Raw genomic sequence first — 12,094 nt, forward strand, 5'->3', positions numbered from 1 at the left:
ACACCCCCAATGAAAAGAAAGCGACAGCCTCGGAAGAGAAACCCCCCTTTTGATGACGACCATGGCAAACGAAATAAGGACTACGAGATAAGGGCATGCACCTGGAATGTCCGGACCCTTAATTGGGAAGGTGCCGCTGCCCAGCTGGTTGATGTCCTCGCGAAAATAAAGGCTGACATCACCGCCGTCCAAGAAATGCGATGGACGGGACAAGGACAGAGAAGAGTAGGTCCTTGTGACATTTACTACAGTGGCCATATAAAGGAGCGCAAGTTTGGTGTTGGATTCGTGGTGGGAGAGAGACTCCGTCGCCGAGTACTATCATTCACTCCGGTGAATGAACGTCTAGCCACAATCCGCATCAAAGCGAGATTCTTCAACATATCGCTGATTTGCGCCCACGCCCCGACGGAAGAGAAGGACGATGTGACCAAAGATGCCTTCTATGAGCGCTTGGAGCGCGCTTATGAGAGCTGCCCCCGCCACGATGTCAAAATCGTGCTTGGCGACTTTAACGCCAGGGTGGGCAAAGAAGGTATATTTGGCACTACGGTCGGTAAATTCAGCCTCCACGACGAAACATCCCCAAATGGGTTGAGGCTGATCGACTTCGCCGGGGCCCGAAATATGGTTATCTGTGGTACTAGATTCCAGCACAAGAAGATACATCAAGCTACCTGGCAGTCTCCGGATCGAAAAGCCACCAACCAGATCGATCATGTTGTGATAGACGGAAGACACGTCTCCAGTGTTCTAGACGTGCGTACGCTCCGAGGTCCTAACATCGACTCGGATCACTATCTTGTTGCAGCCAAGATACGCACCCGCCTCTGTGCAGCAAAAAACGCACGTCAACAAACACAAGGAAGGTTCGACGTCGAGAAGCTGCAATCACAACAGACAGCCGAACGATTTTCTACTCGGCTTGCACTCCTGCTCTCTGAGAGCACTCGTCAACAACTCGGTATAAGGGAACTGTGGGACGGCATTTCAAATTCCTTACGTACAGCTGCAACCGAAACCATTGGTTTTCGGAAAGTGCAAAAGAACAGCTGGTACGACGAGGAGTGCCGTGTCGCAGCGGAGAGAAAACAGGCTGCCTACCTCGCAACGTTACGATCGACCACTACACGTGCGGGATGGGATAGATACCGAGAGTTGAAGAGGAAGCGAGACGCATTTGCAGACAGAAGAAGAAAGAGGCCGAAATGCGTGAGTACGAAGAGCTTGATAAGCTGGCCGACAGGGGTAATGCTCGAAAATTCTACGAAAAAATGCGGCGGCTTACAGAAGGTTTCAAGACCGGAGCATACTCTTGTAGAACCCCCAAAGGTGATCTAGTCACTGATGCCCAGAGCATACTTAAATTATGGAGGGAACACTTCTCCAGCCTGCTGAATGGCAGTGAACAAACACCAGGAGAAGAGAACCCGATTCCCCAATCGACGACGATGGAGCAGACGTTCCATTACCCGACCATGAAGAAGTTCGAATAGCAATTGCCCGCCTCAAAAACAACAAAGCGGCAGGGGCCGACGGACTACCGGCCGAGCTATTCAAACACGGCGGCGAAGAACTAATAGGTGCATGCATCAGCTTCTTTGTAAAATATGGTTGGACGAAAGCATGCCCAACGATTGGAATTTAAGTGTGCTATGCCCAATCCATAAAAAAGGAGACCCCACAATCTGCGCCAACTACCGTGGGATTAGCCTCCTGAACATCGCATATAAGGTTCTATCGAGCGTATTGTGTGAACGATTAAAGCCCACCGTCAACAAACTGATTGGACCTTATCAGTGTGGCTTCAGACCTGGAAAATCAACAACCGACCAGATATTCACCATGCGCCAAATCTTGGAAAAGACCCGTGAAAGGAGAATCGACACACACCACCTCTTTGTCGATTTCAAAGCTGCTTTCGACAGCACGAAAAGGAGCTGCCTTTATGCCGCGATGTCTGAATTTGGTATCCCCGCAAAACTAATACGGCTGTGTAAGTTGACGCTGAGCAACACGAAAAGCTCCGTCAGGATCGGGAAGGACCTCTCCGAGCCGTTCGATACCAAACGAGGTTTCAGACAAGGCGACTCCCTATCGTGTGACTTCTTCAACCTGCTTCTGGAGAAAATAGTTCGAGCTGCAGAACTAAACAGAGAAGGTACCATCTTCTATAAGAGTGTACAGCTGCTGGCGTATGCCGACGATATTGATATCATCGGCCTCAACACCCGCGCCGTTAGTTCTGCTTTCTCCAGGCTGGACAAGGAAGCACAGAAAATGGGTCTGGTAGTGAACGAGGGCAAGACGAAATATCTCCTGTCATCAAACAAACAGTCGTCGCACTCGCGACTTGGCACTCACGTCACTGTTGACAGTCATAACTTTGAAGTTGTAGATAATTTCGTCTATTTAGGAACCAGTATTAACACCACCAACAATGTCAGCCTGGAAATCCAACGCAGGCTTGCTCTTGCCAACAGGTGCTACTTCGGACTGAGTAGGCAATTGAAAAGTAAAGTCCTCTCTCGAGGAACAAAAGCCAAACTCTATAAGTCGCTCATAATTCCCGTCCTGCTATATGGTGCAGAGGCTTGGACGATGTCAACAACTGATGAGTCGACGTTGCGAGTTTTCGAGAGAAAAGTTCTGCGAAAGATTTATGGTCCTTTGCGCGTTGGCCACGGCGAATATCGCATTCGATGGAACGATGAGCTGTACGAGATATATGACGACATCGACATAGTTCAGCGAATTAAAAGACAGCGGCTACGCTGGCTAGGTCATGTTGTCCGGATGGACGAAAACACTCCATCTCTGAAAGTATTCGACGCTGTACCCGCCGGGGGAAGCAGAGGAAGAGGAAGACCTCCACTCCGTTGGAAGGACCAAGTGGAGAAGGACCTGGCTACGCTTGGAATATCCAATTGGCGCCACGTAGCGAAAAGGAGAAACGACTGGCGCACTGTTGTTAACTCGGCTATAATCGCGTAAGCGGTGTCTACGCCAATTAAGAAGAAGAAGTGTGACTCCTAATTTAACTTTACCATGTTTATTTATTTAACTCACGTTGAACTGTAAAATACAAATTGCTTCCATAAATACAAATAAATATATACATAAAACTCGTTTCATTTCTTGTTTATACGTTGAAACAATACAATGATATGTTCAGTACCAGACTTGCTGATTTCCCACGAGTACGAGGCATATTTACGGCCTCAGCGAATGACGGAATTTGTTAAAATATAAAAAAACATATAAAAGGGACCAACATAACAATTGATACCAGCAAACCCATGTAAATTGCCTCAACTCGATGTTCTTGCTGCTTTGTTGCAGTTGTGTTGCAATTATGGATTCACTTAGTTCATGAGATAACAGGGAATTTATATTGTTGCATGCCGACAAGCAGTTGCTTTTTCAATTTCCGATTACTAGGGTAGGCGCTTTCAAATGATCACAGCAGTCTCAACCTCAACACCACCACCACCTCCGAGTGAGTGCCTTATTGAGTGTGTGTGTTGTGTCAAACAGACAAAAAACTGTGGAAAAACTGAGCGTGACTCCGCCCTTTGATAAGTTTTATGTACATTTTTCCTAGCTACAAAAACCAAATTCGCTGAGCAGGAATAGTGTAAGAGCTCCAACCGACAGTCCCCATAAAACTACCAAAAGCGCAGTAAATCAATAACTAATTACGCCAGTGGCATTAAATTTTACCTGCGTAATGGTATGAGAAGGTTTAATGGGAGCCGGTGGAAAAATTGGACAATGGGAGTGGAACTGCCCACTTTTTGGTGTAATCTCATATCTTGGGACCCGACCAACTGCTTTTTACTAAATTTAGTACATGACATTCTTTTGATATTCGTATGTTTCAGTATGAAAATGGGCGAAATCGGACAACAACCACGCCTACATCCCATATAACACAATTTTAAATTCCACTTGATTCGTCCAGTTTCCAGTACACAAATCATAATGTCTTTAGCATATGCCACCTTATGCCAAAACTTGTTCAATTCCAACCAAATCAGTTCAGGACCCTAGGTACCTATAGTTGACTTTTGTTCGAAAATATCGGTCAATGTGTGAAATATGCAATAGAAATTCAGACAGAATCCGCTTCCCGCAGTAGTTATTCTGTGTATCCAAACTGGGTGAAATCTAATATGCCACAAGACAAAATTAGAAATGAACTTCTTAAACCTCACGCTGGAAGATGAAACGATATACCTCGTCATCTTGGGTCGATTTCCAAAAAATGTAAATGAAGACTAACTACAGAAATAATCCTATAAAGTATAGCCTTAATTTTTCAACGGCCAACGCAGGGTATTTCAATAAAAGGGCACATAAAATAGTTGAGAATTCGCAGAAATGAAAGACAAAGGAAAGAAAAAGGAGTATAACTTCAATAATGAACAAGCATACAAACATACATATGCGCAGCAGCAGCAAGGAAAGAGTTAACAATCGGCGATCCATTGTATATTTCTTCGTGCATAACCAAGCAGTAAATACTTAGATAGAAGCCAATTAAAAAGAAGAATATCAACATAATAGCGAGCCACAGCCACCGGAGGAGCTTTAACACTTGCCCCCTGAGTGCGTAACGAGTAAAAAGAATGAATTACTCGTTCTTCGTGTTTCTGTTGTCAGTACGTTCAATAATGTGTGGCCTTAGGGGCTTTGTGTAAGAATTTATCTGTTTTAATTTACGTTGGATTTTTTACCCACTCAGTGGGCAAGTGTAAAACTAATTTTCATGACAAAGTGAGGGCAAGAAAAAATTTTTTTTTTTTGTCGCAGTTTTTTGTATTTACTGGTTGTTGGCGATATTGGTGACTACACGCAATCGACGGCTACATTAAAGTAAGGAAAAACAATATGGCGACAATGGTGACTAGGGCGTCGGGTAATTTATGAGTACATTTTATGTGCTAACTTTCTAATCCACAATTTATGTGATCGCTTATTTAGCTGGCTACCTTTTTCAACCAAAAACAAGAAAAACGTTAAATTCGGTTGCACCGAAGCTAAATACCCTTCACATGTGAATTTCTGTAGTAACTATGTGTTCAGTTTGTATGGAAGCTATATGCATTGGTAATTCGTTCTGAAAATTTTTTTGGATATTATATTGTTACCTTAAGCAGTAATCCATCCCAAATTTCGTGAAGATACCACGTCAAATGCGAAAGTTTTCCATACAAGCCCTTGATTCCGATCGTTCAGTTTGTATGGCAGCTATATGATATAGTTAACCGATCTGAACAATTTCTTCGGAGATTACATTGTTGCTTTAGAAAATAACCTGTGCCAACTTTTGTGAAAATACGTTGTCAAATGTGAAAGATTTCCATACAAGAACTTGATTCCGATCGTTTAGTTTGTATGACAGCTACATATATGTTATAGTGGTCCGATATCGGCAGTTCCGACAAATAAGCAGCTTCTTGAAGAGAAAATAACGTTTGCAAAATTTCAAAACGATATCTTAAAAACTGAGAAACTAGATCGTATATATACAGACGGACGGACGGACAGACAGACGGACATGGCTGAATGGACTCAGCTCGACATACTGATCATTTATATTTTTTTTTAATTTTATTTTATAAAAGTTTACATAACAATAAAATTATTACATAAACTAAAGATAACGCAGCGCTAGCATCGGAGGCTTTCGGCTGGCATGTTGACTAGGGCGGTATCAAATGCGTCGGAGTAGGTCGGTATCTCTGAGGAAATTATATATCCTGCTAATATTATTGTCCATCGGGTTTTTTAACAGCTGTGTAGGATTAATACCATTGAAATAGTGTAGTCTTTGAGCATCAAGTTTCGGGCAGCAATCCAAGAGGTGGTTAATGCTGAGTGAAAAGTTGCAGAACGGGCAACAACTAGGAGTAGCGCCTTGAAGCAAATGAGAGGTTGTAATAATCGTGTGGCCAAACTGGAACGGGTATATGGAGTTATGTAGTTTGTCGGCATGGTCGGAGAGAAGCAGGGTTTTGTACGACTGGGATTGATTGAGGAGTAGTGATGGCTATATCGGTTCCACTCGGATAGCAATTTTTTTTGCCTCTCATTATTTATAGTCCAGTAGATATCCCTTTTAAAAAGGACGTTGGAAGTTATGGTAGGTGTAACAACCATATCATATATCATTTATATATTTTCTTTATAGGGTCTCCGACCCTTCCTTCTGAGTGTTTCAAACTTTGTGACAAACTTAATATAACCTGTTCAGGGTATAATAAGAATAACAGCCACAACAAAGAAGAGTAACAAAAAAATTACCCCAACAATCGGGTACAAAAGTACAAAACATTTTTATGCAAATTTAGTTGCATCGATAGCCAGTGGATTACTTTGGGAATTTAAAAGCAATAACTGAACTCATATATATATCGGGTGATTTTTTAAGAGCTTGATAACTTTTTTTAAAAAAAAAACGCATAAAATTTGCAAAATCTCATCGGTTCTTTATTTGAAACGTTAGATTGGTTCATGACATTTACTTTTTGAAGATAATTTCATTTAAATGTTGACCGCGGCTGCGTCTTAGGTGGTCCATTCGGAAAGTCCAATTTTGGGCAACTTTTTCGAGCATTTCGGCCGGAATAGCCCGAATTTCTTCGGAAATGTTGTCTTCCAAAGCTGGAATAGTTGCTGGCTTATTTCTGTAGACTTTAGACTTGACGTAGCCCCACAAAAAATAGTCTAAAGGCGTTAAATCGCATGATCTTGGTGGCCAACTTACGGGTACATTTCTTGAGATGAATTGTTCTCCGAAGTTTTCCCTCAAAATGGCCATAGAATCGCGAGCTGTGTGGCATGTAGCGCCATCTTGTTGAAACCACATGAGTCAACATTTAAATGAAATTATCTTCAAAAAGTAAATGTCATGAACCAATCTAACGTTTCAAATAAAGAACCGATGAGATTTTTCAAATTTTATGCGTTTTTTTTTTAAAAAAAAGTTATCAAGCTCTTAAAAAATCACCCGATATATACACGAGAAAACCCAGAATATTTCATAATTGACATAATAACCTGAGACGACAAAAAGACAACAACCAAAAAAGTTTGACAACAATTTCCCTGGATGTATGTATTGCCTGATGTGAAAAAATAGAATTTTGAACACGTTCGTAGACGACGTCAACGAAACAGAAAGGTGATTACAATGATGATGTATATATCAAGAGAATAATTGACGATAGCAGGCAAAGTGGCGAAATTTATAATGGAGGCGCTTTAATATTTTCGTATTTTCCTTTTTATAGATTTGTAGAACAATCAAGTAGCGTAGAGCCAAGCCATTTATTTTAAGCTACCGCTTTTGAAACGACAAAAAAATGAAACAAAATCATAAAATAAAATACAATCGATATTTAGTTAATCGAAGACATTAACGGTACCGAGTAGACATAAAACGTGGGTAACACACATAGTTTGTAGATTAGTGCTGTACTATATGATGATTGAATATTAAGCTATGTAAAACTATCGAGTGAATAATAGGAATAGTTTGGAAGAATTGATTCATAAACAAACTATACCATAGATATAGGGAAATAGCTAAAATGTGAACCGGTGAACTTATACCAATTAGTTTTCAAAATTTTTTTTTTCATATAAAAAATGAAATATTTTATTATAATTTTTTATTGTTAAAAAAAACACACTATACGCAAAGAAATTCTTAAATTTTTGGACAAAAATATTTTAAGCTTGTCCATTTCCGGTGACCTCTCGTAAAAATAGATTGGCAGGATAACTCCTTACAGGATCATCTGAAGTGAAAAAATACGTGTTTTGGTTAAAACCTCAACTTCGAACGAGTAATGAAGGAAAAAACTGAAAATTGGATTTTTGGGCAGACATGTTTACAAAAAAATTAAAATTTCGCGACATTTTTTCCAAATAGTTGTAACGAAAAAAATCCTTCGTTCAAGTCGTTAAGAATTATATCTCAAAGACCTGTGTAAACTTTAATGAAGATTGGTTGAGTAGTTCTCGAGAAATCTTGCCAAAAACACAGTTTCGGAAAAAAAAAAAATAATTTTTTTTAAAGCCCGTAGATCCATCTGTACAACGCATATTTATCCCAAATAACTATTTAATTTCATCTCAAAATTTACTCCCACTTGGAGCGCGCTGTGAAAATGTTTCTGTTTAAAAACATTCAGCTGAAACTCAAATATCTTTAATATAATATGCTCAGGGTTCACCCTTATAAACCAAAAAAGAGATCACAACACCAAATCAACCAGCAAAACTCTCACGAAAACCCCAAATTCTAATTAATTTGGTTAAAAGCAACTCAAGCATTCCAGCACTCACAGATTTAGTAATCCTTAACAAAATGTTGACGTAACTTTTTATCAAGTCCATTAACTTCAAGAGGTAAATAAAACAAATAAACCAATAAAACCGAAACCAAACCGAATCGTAGAAATAAAGCACTTGCGGCGGTCCGAGTACAAGTAGTCAGCAAGGAATAAATAAAACTTTGAAAACCACAAGAGTAGACAAACTAGTCTGGCAAAGCATAGAAAAACGAAGAAAAATAGTAAGCACTTTACTGGACAACAAATAGACCATGCTTCTAAACAGAGGGAACAGCAAACACAGAAGAGGCAGTGATACCGCCGAGTGTTCGTAATTAATATGCCACATAAAGCATGTAACAACAGCAAAAGAAGGCGATGCATCGCAAATTGACTAAATTCGACCATTGATTGCTACCAGCAGTAACGCCAATAAACACGGCAGTATCAAAAACTAGAGCAGAAACATAAATAAATAATAAAGGCGACAACAAAAATAATTAAATCGAACTGATTGACAAAAGCACTCGAAATTTTTCCACTTCGATGGCCACAATGAGAGTTGAAAACATAAATTGTCATGTAGTCGAAACGTCGGAAGGGAAGAGATGGACAAACCGGGCAGTTAGATCCACATATCAACTAATTAAAGACAAATATCATGTCAAAAGGCACAGCAGTTCTAATAATAGCAGCAATAACTACTGCAACAGGAAGTTGAGATTGTATTTGATTGATCGAAATTAACCTGATATGTGTGTTGTAGTATGATTGTCCAGAGCGATGTAGAATATTTATCGCTGATTTAATAGCTAGCATTTTTTAATACCATTAAAAGTCTGCTAATCTTTCTCTCACTGCTGTTTTTGATAATCGTAGTTTATTTGTTTTGTAGTTTTTTTATATCTTAAATCGTAATAAGATTTTACAAAGAAGTTCTAGCTATTTCATAGTAACTCAGGTTCTAACTATATTGAGGTTTATATATATCAGCAGTATAAATTAAGAGTTTTCGTAAACTAAAAATATATTTAATTAATTTGGAGAGTTGATTTCGATTTATGAGACATGAAACCATTTTCATCCCGTTTATGCATTCCAACCGAGTTGAAATCGACGGTACAAATTAAGTTTTATTTTTAGTTTTGAAATATACAAAATTTATTTAAGAAAACCTTACCGACAGCTGTGGTACAAGAATCTTTCATGGAATAAAATTAAATTTACTTAAAAATCATTAGCAATAAAATCAGAAAATAAGAGTGACTATGTACTTACGATTTTTCAAAACAAAATACATTCATTCGTGATGTAATTAGATATGTATGTTAGTGTGTTTTTTTTTTGTGAACTATTCATTTTTTCAATCCCGTCATGAAATTTCCTTGAAAATATCCTAAAAAAATTCCCTGAAAATTTGACCCCTTAATACATATTAACATTAAGGACTAGACCAAGGCATGTAAAAGTTTTCCATTGAAAATACAGGACAATCGTGATTTTTTATCTTTAAATTTCCATAGCTCAGAGGTATTTTATGGCATGCACTGACTTTAGACGCATATTCTTCAGAATTGTACACTCTACAAAAGTGCCTATTGCAGCAAAGTCGTAACTCACACCGGTAGTACGGGGCTCTTAACCTGATTTTTCCACGAGATTCGCAGTTTTTGTATATATCTCGTTAATGACAAGAGCTATGGAAAAATCTAAATGACTACCTTGTAGGGAATTTTATTTGCTATAAAAAAGTCCGTGCGCTAAATCGCTATCGTTAATACTTCTCGAGATATTCGCCGTTTTATGTAAGGCTTTAAGGAATTTTCATAGATGGTATGTAACGAAAAATCTTCGTAGATAAGTCAGATAAGTGCAATATCAACGGAAAATAGCCGAAAAAATTCCAGTCTGGTCACTCAGTTATCAATACACATGTAAACATAAGTATACATACGAATACACATATGGATATATGCACATAAATATCCACCAACGCCGCCATTTTGGCGGTCAAAGTAACTCAAGAAGTAGTCGGAAAAGTTTTTCAATTCAATTTATGTGCAAATGAAATATTAAGTTGATAATACATAAGTTGATTGAGGTGAAAGTAGAGCTTAAGAAAAAACTTAATGCATACACTTATGAGCAGACGCAGCTAGATTTCCATAACTAGAGCTAATAATTGTTGGTGAAATCAATACAGAAAACAAAAAACTGTACAGTATATAAATAAGTAGATGTTTATGTGTGAGAACGAATCAAAACGTTTTAGCCAGCTGATAACGAAACTTTGTTAAGTGCAAAGCGACAAATCAGCTTAAACGAAGTGTGGAAATCTTTTGCTTGAGCATAACTGCAACAAAAACCCAACATAGGATAGTAAAAATGTGGCGAAAGAAGTTCAATATAAGTGAATGAACCATTTCAGTCGATAATTGCTGACCAAGACATCACTAGAAATTAAGCTACCAGGTGAGGAATATCTTACTTTTCCAATATTTTTTAAGGTTGAGTTATATTTGAAATGCTTTACGGAATAAAAGTTTTCAGATGTAACAGAAAGCACAAAATAGTACTGATGAAATGCAAAATACTCTCAGTACGGCTGGGGAAACATATGAAAATGAAAATATGAAAGACTCTAAGAAGAAGGTATCAAAATCAGTGGAAAGGGGGGAATTAGGTATGGCTTCTAACAGATATGAAATAATTTACTAATTGCTAAACGATCGACACAACTACCAAGTATTTTAATTTTTATCAGACCGCGGAACGGATCGCGTTGAAAACATATCTGCTTAAATGACGGGTAGAATGACTTATAAGATACTCAAAAGTATTCTTTATTTTTTCTACGCATCTTAACTCAAAATTTGAAGCTTCTTTTTCCATTTTTGGTTTTCGAATGGTAACTGCTGCTGAGTCTATGAAAAAAATATTAAGCTATTATAATTGGATAGTTTTATAGGTCCGTTGATACCATCCTTCACTAAACTGTATCCACTTTCCACTTAATTGTTTCCAAGAATTAGCGAGTAAGCACAATGGTCTCCTCCTTAACAAACTCTCAGAAATATATTCTTTCCGCCATATTAAAATTTCGTCTGAATATCAGTCTGGGCATATATTGTTTGCGTTCAAAACTGGTGTAAAAAGAGCAAATTCAGTTCAATATATCGCTTTTATGGTAAACCGAAATCTTTATGGTCAACTGCATTGTAAGTGAACTCGTACTGGTTTGTTCCTTTACTCACTTAACAGCTTGGTGAATTAGGTATCGTGAACTTTTCAGAATTTGTAAGTCACAGTGCCTCAACAACTGTATATTTCATTTCCTTTTCAGCTAATCATTACTCTTATGTTATCAACTAATTAAGTTTTTGTAAACAATCAAATTGTCAATTTAATTTCAGTCTATATCACGCATATAGTTCTATTATTATTGTATTTTGTACTTTTCTCCAGCATTCAGATGCAATAATCAATTTCGATCTCATTTTGCAAATGCAATTCAAAAACGCCCAATATGCAAATAACGGTGTGGAAAACAACACAAGTAAGAAATCAATAAAAATAAAAAACTAGAAAATTATGATTATAGTGCGCTACAAGTATCAGAAGCAGCGAAAAATACTAGAAAAAGGTATGAAATTGAATGTGCACGCAATCAAAAATGGAGAGAAAATATGGAATCATGGCAAAGGAATAAAAAAAAAACGTGGTTGTATGGATGTGAGTGCAGCGGTGAT

General features: G+C 38.2%; 1 pseudogene; it reads right to left on the minus strand.

The window, feature by feature from the left end:
- Positions 1-4,114: 4,114 nt before the first annotated feature.
- On the minus strand, positions 4,115-4,315 carry LOC126754300 (small nucleolar RNA U3; annotated as a pseudogene).
- Between the last annotated feature and the right edge of the window lie 7,779 nt (positions 4,316-12,094).

The sequence above is a fragment of the Bactrocera neohumeralis genome, chromosome 3, assembly GCF_024586455.1.
Source record: "Bactrocera neohumeralis isolate Rockhampton chromosome 3, APGP_CSIRO_Bneo_wtdbg2-racon-allhic-juicebox.fasta_v2, whole genome shotgun sequence".
NCBI lineage: Eukaryota > Metazoa > Arthropoda > Insecta > Diptera > Tephritidae > Bactrocera > Bactrocera neohumeralis.